This window comes from Salmo salar, chromosome ssa19, assembly GCF_905237065.1.
Source record: "Salmo salar chromosome ssa19, Ssal_v3.1, whole genome shotgun sequence".
NCBI classification, from domain to species: domain Eukaryota; kingdom Metazoa; phylum Chordata; class Actinopteri; order Salmoniformes; family Salmonidae; genus Salmo; species Salmo salar.
Genome location: NC_059460.1, coordinates 52,513,033 through 52,525,069, shown reverse-complemented (window position 1 = coordinate 52,525,069; position 12,037 = coordinate 52,513,033). Strand labels below are relative to the sequence as shown.

At 41.6% G+C, this 12,037-nt stretch overlaps 1 pseudogene; it reads left to right on the top strand.

Annotated features, from left to right (window-relative positions):
• The first annotated feature begins 904 nt into the window (after nt 1–904).
• Nucleotides 905–2,082, top strand: LOC106579044 (uncharacterized; annotated as a pseudogene).
• The last annotated feature ends 9,955 nt before the right edge of the window (nt 2,083–12,037 follow it).

Genomic DNA, 12,037 nt, shown 5'->3' with positions numbered 1-12,037 from the left:
CCCCAACAATGTAGTAATCAATAAAAATGTAGTAATAAATATAACAAGGTAGAACAAAAACACGTGATATCTTACAGAAGCATAGTCAAAGATGTTTCTGTAAGATAAGAATTAGAAAAACAGAGTTTAGATGAATCTAAAATAAAACCGCCTGTGTCCTTCCTCGTGTGTGTGTGTGTGTGTGTGTGTGTGTGTGTGTGTGTGTGTGTGTGTGTGTGTGTGTGTGTGTGTGTGTGTGTGTGTGTGTGTGTGTGTGTGTGTGTGTGTGTGTGTGTGTGTTGGAAGGGCAAGTGTGAGGTGATGTTTCCTGTCAACATTGATAATGGGACAATTATAGTCTCTGTCTACTGTCTCAGTTGTCACATTGAGCTGCATTTCCTGTAGCAGTGTCTGTAGGTTCATTTTAGGCAAATCTGCATCTATACCGTCGGTCAGTCGGTATAGATGCAGACTGATGGAGGAGGGATAGACTGATGGAGGAGGGATAGTTGACAGTTATTGAAATGGTGGTAACCTTACAGTGAGGTACAGGGATGTCGACAATGTGACACTTCACCTCGGCATGTTCCCCCACTTCCATTCAGACCCTGTGTGTCGAGATGAGAAAATAATCCCTTCTGCATCCCAACGATTTCTCCAGATTCCACAAACTTGTTAAACTCAGTATCGCAGGTCAACCGGCAGAGATTCTTCCAGTTGCTTTCAGAGCGCTTTTGGAAGTTCAGACACTGAGTCTTACTTGCTCTTTGAACTTATCAATTTATTCAAATCCGTTCAAAGATGTACATACTCTTAAACAGTTAAGAATACAATGTTCGTTCTCTGCAATAGCTGTAGATGCATTTGCTGGGATGAAACAGGTGACCACTCTTACGGTAGCCATAAACAGCTTGTCAGAGGTTTTATGTATGTTAATAACTCCCTGCACCTGTCAGGCAACATTGCCACTTTGAGTATCCCAAACTGGAGCACCTCTAATGGTTCTATTCATGAGAACCCACGTTTCTATAGTCTTCATGATATTGTCTTGACTTCCCGTCATCTGAAGACCCTAGGTAGAGGCGTGTTTTGAAGGTTTTAAGAACTTTAATCTCTTAGCATACCTCTAAATGATGTACTGCAACTCTCAACTTCTTATGTTTCATTGACTATGGACCATATCAACTTCTCAATGTCTGCTATTCAAAAATGTTCAACAAATATTTATTGATCTGAGTTTTATCCATGTCTTGAGGAGTTTGTCTGTTTCTTTGGACAGTACTAGATTCACATCCCCTTTGTAAAACTCAACATAGTCCTATCTTGTGGTTAAAGGTATTCTCATTGATGTACAATAATATTCTTAGCATACATCATAGCCAATTCTGTTGCATGAAAAACCTGGAAGAACTGGACTTGAAATACTTTGCCTTATAGGTTTTAAACCTAGGCGACATATCTGAAATCCAATAATTAAATGTATTTGATCTGTACTGCTTAGAGTACCTCAATCTGGAGATGAATCCACTGGTGAACAGTGAGGCATTATCTTTTGCTCACCTTAGTTCAATACAGAATATGTCTCTTGGAGACCTGAAGTTCCCTCCAGAATTCAAGATTGAGCTCAATCTGACGTGTGTATTTGGCAGCATACCTCTGGGACTGACATACCTCTACATCAGCCTTGGCATGAGGCCCATGACTCTCATTATTGGGGTCGATGGTGACCCGAACCCAGGCTTGGGCCTGCATACGGCGAGACAGTGTCTTTTCAGGACAGTGAGTGGCCTTTCATTGACGCTGTCGTTGAGCATAGTGGATCCTGTGTGGGTCCGTCTTTGCTGGGAGCTACTTTTAAGTTCCTTCAACGCTTCAAGCTAGAATCGAAGCCCTCAGATTTATTTGTGGATCTAACCAGTCTGAATACACTTGTGCACCTGAGGGATTTGCAACTTAACAGGAGTAGATCTCAATCAGCAGACTGGTCTTGTGATCATGTTTCACAACTTGACCAGACTGGAGACTCTGATGCTCCTAGGCTGCAGGATCGACTACTTGGAAAAGGACCTTAAAGTCATAGATAGAATTATGTTTGGTTATTAACAGTGAGCTCAAATCAAATGTTATTGGTCACATACACGTGTTTAGCAGATGTTATTGCGAGTTTAGCGAAATGCTTGTGTTTCTATCTCCGACAGTGCAGTAATATCTAACAAGTAATATCTAACAATTTCACAACAATACATACAATACACACAAATCTAAGTAAAGGAATGGAATTAAGAATATATAAATATTTGGAGGTGCAATGTCAGAGCGGCATAGACTAAGATACAGCAGAATCGGATAGAATACAGTATATACATATGAGATGAGTAATGCAAAATATGTAAACATTATTAAAGTGGCCAGGGATTTCAAGTCTATGTGTATAGGCAGCAGCCTCTAATGTGCTAGTGATGGTTATTTAACAGTCTGATGGCCTTGAGATAGAAGTTGTTTTTCAGTGTCTCGGTCCCTGCTTTGATGCACCTGTACTGACCTCGCCTTCTGGATGATAGCGTGGTGAACAGGCAGTGGCTCGGGTGGTTGTTGTCCTTGATGATCTTTTTGGCCTTCCTGTGACATTGGGTGCTGTAGGTGTCCTGGAGGGCAGGTAGTGTTGAATGCTGAGCTATAGTCAATGAACAGTATTCTTACAAACGTATTCCTCTTGTCTAGATGGGATAGGGCAGTGAGCAGTGCGATGGCGATTGCATCGTCTGAGGATCTATTAGGGCGGTAAGCAAATTGAAGTGGGTCTAGGGTGACAGGTAAGGTAGAGGTGATATGATCCTTGACTAGTCTCTCAAAGCACTTCATGTTGACAGAAGTAAGTGCTACGGGGTGGTAGTCATTTAGTTCAGTTACCTTTGCTTTCTTGGGTACAGGAACAATGGTGGCCATCTTGAAGCATGTGGGGACAGCAGACTGGGATAGGGAGAAATTGAATATGTCCATAAACACTCCAGGCAGCTGGTCTGCTCATGCTCTGAGGACGCGGCTAGGGATGCCATCTCGACCTGCAGCCTCGCGAGGGTTAACACGCTTAAATGTCTTACTCACGTCGGCCACGGAGAAGGAGAGCTCACAGTCCTTGGTAGCGGGCGTTGCACGGTTTTATCCTCAAAGCGACGAAAGAAGGTGTTTAGCTTGTCCGAAAGCAAGACGTCGGTACAGAGCCAAAACAACGCTCTTAAACTAGAGTGTTAGATCGCTAAAGTTCTATATCTTAGATGACTTAGACTAGCTCTCATGCCCTGTAAGTGTTCTCCTGCAATATAAAAAGGAAGCACAGAGTTCAGCGGTGTAACGACTGTGTAATACATATATAATAACTGATTATTAATTACCTCTGTCACCTCTGCTTTTGTTTCTCAGACAATGCCATTTTGAATTGCATTAAAGCTTTACAACATGAGTCATTTGATGTCAACACAGAGCAAAGTCATCTCTCTTTAGCGACCTTTTGTGTCTCTGATCCAGCATTGGGTGTAGTCTCTGAAATGAACAGTTGAGGGCAGGCTTGTACCATAGTTTCTCATGGGAAACCATTTCCACTATAACTGGGTGGCTTCCACTCTCACTGGTGTTTTGAGGGAACTACAGTGCGCTCCAAATGTATTGGGACATAGTCCCCCCATTTTAGGAGAGTATTGGGACAGGTTCACTTTTGTGTATTAAAGTTGTAAAATGTATTTGGTCCCTTATTCATAGTACGCAATGACTACATCAAGCTTGTGACTACAAACTTGTTGGATGCATTTGCTGTTTGTTTTGCTTATGTTTCAAATTATTTTGTGCCCAATGGAAATGAATGGTAAATAATGTATTACTTTTATTGTAAATAAGAATAGAATATGTTTCTAAACACTTGAATAATGATGAGTGAGAATGTTACAGAAGCACATTGCGTGCTACGAATATGGCCCAAATACTTAACTTTTTACTACTTTAATAGACATAAGTGAATTTGTCCCAATACTTTTGGTCCACTAAAATAGGGGGACTATGTGTAAAAAGTGCTGTAAAACACCCTCAAATTCAAGCTGACAGTCTGCACTTTAACCTAATAGTATCATTTCAAATCCAAAGTGCTGGAGTACAGAGCCAAAACAACAACAAATGTGGTACTGTCCCAATACTTTTGGTGCACACTAGATAGACAGAGAGGGAACGCAGAGCTAGAGAGATACATGAGGATGGAAAAAATAAAGATCCTTTTTCTGTCCCGGCATTATGTTTGTCTCTGCATGATATCTCTAACCAAAGCCTAAGTACATGTTGTGGCCTTGTGACTTGTCTTTGTTTTGGCTAATATTTGTGTGTGTGTGTGTGTGTGTGTGTGTGTGTGTGTGTGTGTGTGTGTGTGTGTGTGTGTGTGTGTGTGTGTGTGTGTGTGTGTGTGTATAGGCCAAGCAGGACATCTGTTGCTTGGCTTGCTCTCCATATCATTAGCTGTATTAGAGGGCGTTATGACCCCAATGACTAGAGCGGCTTCACCCTTCACCACTCACCAAGCTGCTCACTGCTCTTCACTGTAGTTAAGTAGCAACACTCTCACACCAGCCCTGATGTATGGTCTCCAAGTAATCCATGACATCCCTCAACGATGTGTGTGTGTGTGTCCTATTGGCTATGAGTCTGTCACATGCGGCCGGTGAAACCTTCATTGGGGAGGACGGGCTCATAGTAATGGCTGGACCAGAATAAATGAAATAGTATTGAACACATCAAACATGTGGTTTCCATGTGTTTGATTCCATTCCAGCTGTTATTATGAGCCGTCCTCCCCTCAGCAGCCTCCTGTGGTGTGTGTACATGTGTGGGTGTGTGTGCATGCCTGTGTGTGCTTGTGTTGGTGTCGGGTCTAACTCAAGAGGCACATCTGGTGCGTTTTCAATCAGGTGCCCCCTACAATCAGGTGACTACTGTTTGTGTTTGTATTGGTCCTTCCTTCAGTGTGTAAGCCCAAGGCCAGAACACAATCATCATGCATGTTTTCTTGACTTTTTCCATGCTGTGATGCACTAAGATTGAATTCTAGTCCCGTGAAACAGAACAGAAACAAACAGACATTTGCGGGGATCGCATTCACGGTAAACACTGTGCACGTCGGCTCAATCGTAAATGACCTTTAAAAGTCTGTTATAGTGCGCTACATTATAACGTGCCCTGCAATGAATTCCAGCCCCACACCCCACATTCCAAGAAGACAAAAAATGTATGCTACTAATTGAATCTATTGCAGGATAAATAAATGTTAAAGTTTACATAGCTGGCCATATACAGTGGGGGAAAAAAGTATTTGATCCCCTGCTGATTTTGTACGTTTGTCCACTTACAAAGAAATGATCAGTCTATAATTTTAATAGTAAGTTTATTTGAACAGTGAGAGAAAGAAAAAAAAAAGATCCAGAAAAACGCATATCAAAAATGTTATAAAATGATTTGCATTTTAATGAGGGAAATAAGTATTTGACCCCTCTGCAAAACATGACTTAGTACTTGGTGGCAAAACCCTTGTTGGCAATCACAGAGGTCAGACGTTTCTTGTAGTTGGCCACCAGGTTTGCGCACATCTCAGGAGGGATTTTGTCCCACTCCTCTTTGCAGATCTTCATTAAGTCATTAAGGTTTCGAGGCTGACGTTTGGCAACTCGAACCTTCAGCTCCCTCCACAGATTTTCTATGGGATTAAGGTCTGGAGACTGGCTAGACCACTCCAGGACCTTAATGTGCTTCTTCTTGAGCCACTCCTTTGTTGCCTTGGCCGTGTGTTTTGAGTCATTGTCATGCTGGAATACCCATCCATGACCCATTTTCAATGCCCTGGCTGAGGGAAGGAGGTTCTCACCGAAGATTTGACGGTACATGGCCCCGTCCATCGCCCCTTTGATGCGGTGAAGTTATCCTGTCCCCTTAGCAGGAAAATACCCCCAAAGCATAATGTTTCCACCTCCATGTTTGACGGTGGAGATGGTGTTCTTGGGGTCATAGGCAGCATTCCTCCTCCTCCAAACACGGCGAGCTGAGTTGATGCCAAAGAGCTCCATTTTGGTCTCATCTGACCACAACACTTTCACCAGTTGTCCTCTGAGTCATTCAGATGTTCATTGCCAAACTTCAGACGGGCATGTATATGTATTCTTGAGCAGGGGGACCTTGCGGGCGCTGCAGGATTTCAGTCCTTCACTGCGTAGTGTGTTACCAATTGTTTACTTGGTGACTATGGTCCCAGCTGCCTTGAGATCATTGACAAGATCCTCCCGTGTAGTTCTGGGCTGATTCCTCACCGTTCTCATGATCATTGCAACTCCACGAGGTGAGATCTTGCATGGAGCCCCAGGCCGAGGGATATTGACAGTTCTTTTGTGTTTCTGCCATTTGCGAATAATCGCACCAAATGTTGTTACCTTCTCACCAAGCTGCTTGGCGATGATCTTGTAGCCCATTCCAGCCTTGTGTAGGTCTACAATCTTGTCCCTGACATCCTTGGAGAGCTCTTTGGTCTTGGCCATGGTGGAGAGTTTGGAATCTGATTGATTGATTGCTTCTGTGGACAGGTGTCTTTTTTACAGGTAACAAGCTGTGGTTAGGAGCACTCCCTATAAGAGTGTGCTCCTAATCTCAGCTCGTTACCTGTATAAAAGACACCTGGGAGCCAGAAATCTTTCTGATTGAGAGGGGGTCAAATACTTATTTCCCTCATTAAAACGCAAATCAATTTATAACATTTCTAACATGCGTTTTTCTGGATATTTTTGTTGTTATTCTGTCTCTCACTGTTCAAATAAACCTACCATTAAAATTATAGACTGATCCTTTCTTTGTCAGTTGGCAAACATACAAAATCAGCAGGGGATCAAATACTTTTTTCCTCCACTGTATGGATGTTAAATTTTACTTCATGAGTTGGTTATGTAGGCTTCTTCTAGCCCATTGCTTTCTACTACATATAATAATGCAATTCAATTATATCTTTACATTAAAAACCAAAGTCTATCAGAATTCCAAACATTCCAGTAAATACTATACCCCTTGATCTTCGAGAATAGGACTTAGCCAAATTGATTTATCTGAGCATGACCCTAAAACTAAGGACTGATTAGCCAGCCCTACTCTGTTGTTCATGATTTTGTTCTCATGAAGGACTGATTGGGCTCATTGATTCAAGTTGAAAAATAAATGCTGCGCTCATGGAATAGCATGCTTTGAGCACTACTGAAAAATGCTGTTTACATGTGCATTTGCTATAGGCCTATTGTTTACCTTTTTGTTGGTGACACTGATATCTTGATTATATGCAACTGTTTAAAGGGAAAATACACAGATGAAATGATAACAAAATGGCCGCCACACCTCTGTTTTGGTAATAAGCTGAGGGATGGGCCTGGAGAAAGGTAACCACTCTCAGATTAATAGACAGAGCTATGGATGCAAGGACTGACCATCCATGATATCAACATTATTGTTTTAACCATGTGTTGAGGCTGTACACTGTTTGTTTACATTTGTTTGTTTACAAACATTGGAGTAAAACAAGCTTATATTTTGGGTTCTCATGGATTGTGACAGTTGAACTAAACTCATGAGACATTGATAAATGATATTCTTCAAGAATCAGTGTATATATATATATATATATATATATATAATTTGTAAATCCAAAAATGGATGTAGCAACTACAGATTGCCCCTTTAAGTCTATCAACTATCAAAAGTGTGCAAGTTTGAGCATGTAACCATTAGGCTTATGGATTATTAATTTGTTATCAGCATGAATTACATTGAGCAATAAAAGCCCCACTTTTATTCCATAGGCTTGGATCCTCACTATGCAGCTGTTGCAAACCTGGCTGTCCACAGGTTTAAAAAACAATGATTGATAGGCAGCTTAAGCTTCTTGAATTCAACCATTATTGGGTTCAAATACACATTTAGATTTGGAAACAGCCATTCACAACAACCACAATCCATAAGGCGCAAATAGCTAAATGAGAGAGCAGCAGTGTGATTCACATCAATGGGCTATGTAGATATCAATAATAAGTTATATCCGTATCGCCGTAGACTACAACACTGCTGTCATCCTTACCTCCAGGTGTTTATTTAAGTTGGATAATCTTTGGATGCCGACAGCAGTCGCACCATTGGAAAACATAGCTTGGACTGTCGCCTACAAATGCCTATTCCTGCTCTTTTCCCGCGATCCCTCAAACACATTTGGTGTGTCATCATAGTGGTCTCTGACTTGTGGTCAGGCTCACTAAGGTGAAACAAACTTAAACTTGCGCCTCTTTTCAAAGCTGATTTGACTGTCATTGAGAAAACGGAGAAGTGTCAAATTGTACATTTTAAAAAAAAGTAATCCTCGAAGTAATCATCTAGTTTTTCAAAAGTATCTGTAATCTGATTACTATATTTTTGCTGGTAACGTAACATATTTTGGGGCTCTCAAGTGGTGCAGTGGTCTAAGGCACTGCATCTCAATGCTAGAGGTGTCACTACAGACCCTGGTTCAATTCCAGGCTGTATCACAACCGGTTGTGATTGGGAGTCCCATAGAGCGGTGCACAATTCGCCCAGTGTTGTCTGGGTTAGGGTTTGGTGGGGTAGGCTGTCATTGTAATTTGTTCTTGGGGGGCCTCCCGGGTGGCACAGTGGTCTAAGGCACTGCATCACAGTGCTAGCTGTGCCACCAGAGATTCTGGGTTTGAGTCCAGGCTCTGTTGCAGCTGGCTGTGACCGGGAGGCCCATGGGGCAGTGCACAATTGGCCCAGCGTCATCCGGGTTAGGGATGGTTTGGCCGGCAGGGATATCCTTGTCTCATTGTGCACTAGCGACTCCTGTGGCGGGCTGGGTGCAGTGCATGCTGACCAGGTTGACAGGTGTACGGTGTTTCCTCTGCCACATTGGTGCGGCTGGCTTCCGGGTTGGATGGGCATTGTGTCAAGAAGCAGTGCGGTTGGGTTGGGTTGTGTTTTGGAGGACGCATGGCTCTCAGCCTTCGCCTCTCCCGAGTCCCGTGAGTTGCAGCGATGAGACAAGACTGTAACTACTACCAGTTGGATACCACAAAATTGTGGAGGTAAAAAGAAAAAAAATAAGTAAAGAATTTTTTCTTAACTGACTTGTCTAGTTAAATAACATGTAATCCGTTACTCCCCAACCCTACTTATGGTCAGACTCGCTCACATGAAACAAACTTAAACTTGCACTTTTTTTCAATGCTGATTTGAATGTCATTAAGAAAACAGAGAAGTGTCAAAGATTTTTTTTTCCCGCAAACATCCTTTCTGAATTTAAAAGTAATCGTCGAAGTGATCATTTTGTTTTTCAAAAGTATGTGTAATCAGATTACAATATTTTTTCTGGTAACGTAACGGATTACAGTTTTTGTAATCTTTTACATGTAACGAATTACTTGTAATCCGTTACTCCCCAACCCTCGCAACACTATACACGTCAGCTATCACAGCAACTGAAATGACTGCAACACTTAACAAAGAGTTGCAGTTAGTTTCAGAATAATTGTCAAGGAATAAATTTGTCCTAAATATTTCAAAAACTTAAAGCATTGTATTCGGGACAAATCACTCACTAAACCCTAAACCCCAACTAAATCTTGTAATGAATAATATGATAATTGAGAAATTTGAGGAGACTTAACTGCTTGGAGTAACCCTGGTTTGTAAACTGTCATGGTCAAAACATATTTATACAAAAGCCGCTAGAATGGGGAGAAGTCTGACCATAATAAAGCGCTGCTCTGCATTCTTAACAGAACTATCAACAAGGCAGGTCCTACAGGCCCTAGTTTTGTCTCACCTGGACTACTGTTCAGTCGTGTGGTCAGGTGCCACAAAGAGGGACTTAGGAAAATTGCAATTGGCTCAGAACAGGGCAGCACGGCTGGCCCTTGGATGTACACAGAGAGCTAACATCAATAATATGTCAATCTCTCCTGGCTCAAAGTGGAGGAGAGATTGACTTCATTACTACTTGTATTTGTGAGAGGTATTGACATGTTCAATGCATTGAGCTCTCTGTTTGAACTACTGGCACACAGCTTGGACATCCATGCATACCCCACAAGACATTCCACCAGAGGTCTCTTCACAGTCCCCAAGTCCAGAACAGACTATGGGAGGTGCACAGTACTACATAGAGCCATGACTACATGGAACTCTATTGCACATCAATTAACTCATGCAAGCAGTAAAATTACATTTAAAAAGCAGATAAAAATACACCTTATGGAACAGCGGGGACTGTGAAGCAACACAAACATAGGCACAGACACATGCATACAAACACACTATAACATACACACTATACACACACGTACACATGGAGTTTGTGTTGTAGATATGTGGTAGTAGAGTAGGGGCCTGAGGGCACACATGTTGTAAAATCTGTTGTGAATGTATTGTAATGTTTAAAAAAATGTGGAAGTGCTTTAAGTTTGCTGGACCCCAGGAAGAGTAGCTGCTGCCAGCAGCTAAAGGGAATACCATAATAAATACAAATACCAAGTCAGTCAAATACCACGTCAAATAGTGAATGCCCATGTAACTTTTGATGCCTTTATCAGTAGCCTGCATCTCAGTTGTGAGGGAACAGGTGTGACAAGTATTAGACTTTTCAGTTGGATTTTATTTACTACTCATTTGTTTTCAATTGTGTATAAGACTGGAGCTCGGGATTTTGTAGGTGGTGAGACTGTCTCCAAAATGGTGTTGATGTTCCACGATCTTTCTTAACAGGTTCATTTGATTTCCACTGTGTATATAAACTGTCCCTATTCAATTCAACCGCTGTATATTTACTCAGACTCAATACGTCCTCCAAAATTCTGTTGGAGTATACAATGGAAATGTCCACCGTACATTGCTGATCCTTGGAAAACAGAAAATGCACTGAAGCGTACAAATTCCTCTTCTTCCCTAACTAAGCAAGTTCTGTCTGACTCTGGCATCATAACTAAGAAGAATGGGAAAAGTGATACTTTTAATTCTAATTTTATCTCGGCAAGCTTTTTTATTTGATTCAGCCACTAGCTGCCTCAGTGGTTAACCAGTCAACTTCTAGTGAATCTTTGTTTTCATTTCAACAATCTACTATGCATGATGTGCTAGATTGATGATGTGCTATGTTTTAAAAAATCCACTGGGGCTGATATGCTTGATCCATATTCCTGCAGCTCTCTGCCTCCTATGATTGCTTGCACAATTACTCATTACTCAAGGGTTTTTCTTTATTTTTACAATTTTCTACATTGTAGAATGATAGTAAAGACATCAAAACTATGAAATAATACATATGGAATTATGTAGTAACCAAAAAGGTGTTTAACAAATCAAAATATATTCAAAGTAGCCACCCTTTGCCTTGATGACAGCTTTGCACACTCTTGGCATTCTCTCAACCAGCTTCACCTGGAATGCTTTTCCAACAGTCTTAAAGGAGTTCCCATAATATGCTGAGCACTTGTTGACTGCTTTTACTTCACTCTGCTGTCCAACTTTGGTCTCAGTATGACTCCCTGATAAATGAAAGGCTAAATCAAAAATAACTAAATGAATAAATACATGTGTGTCTGATCCTTTCTATGCCTGTAGAGAATAGTAGGTCTACTGTATGTTGGTGTGCTACATTACCTGTGTGTGTGTGTGTATGTGTGTGTGTGTGTGTGTGTGTGTGTGTGTGTGTGTCTGTGTCTGTCTGTGTGTGTTATGATGGGAGCACAGCAGGAGGTCTCAGGGTTTGTTTATGTACTTTGTCTGAAAGGGAGGCAAGGCTTATCTTAATGGGCCTGTGTGGCTACTGGTCCTCCTGTCTCCATAACAGACCTATGCGCACACACACACACACACACACACACACACACACACACACACACACACACACACACACACACACACACACACACACACACACACACACACACACACACAGTTTGCATTTCCATAGAGTAAATGAGAAAATCACGTTTGTGTTTTCATCCACACATGC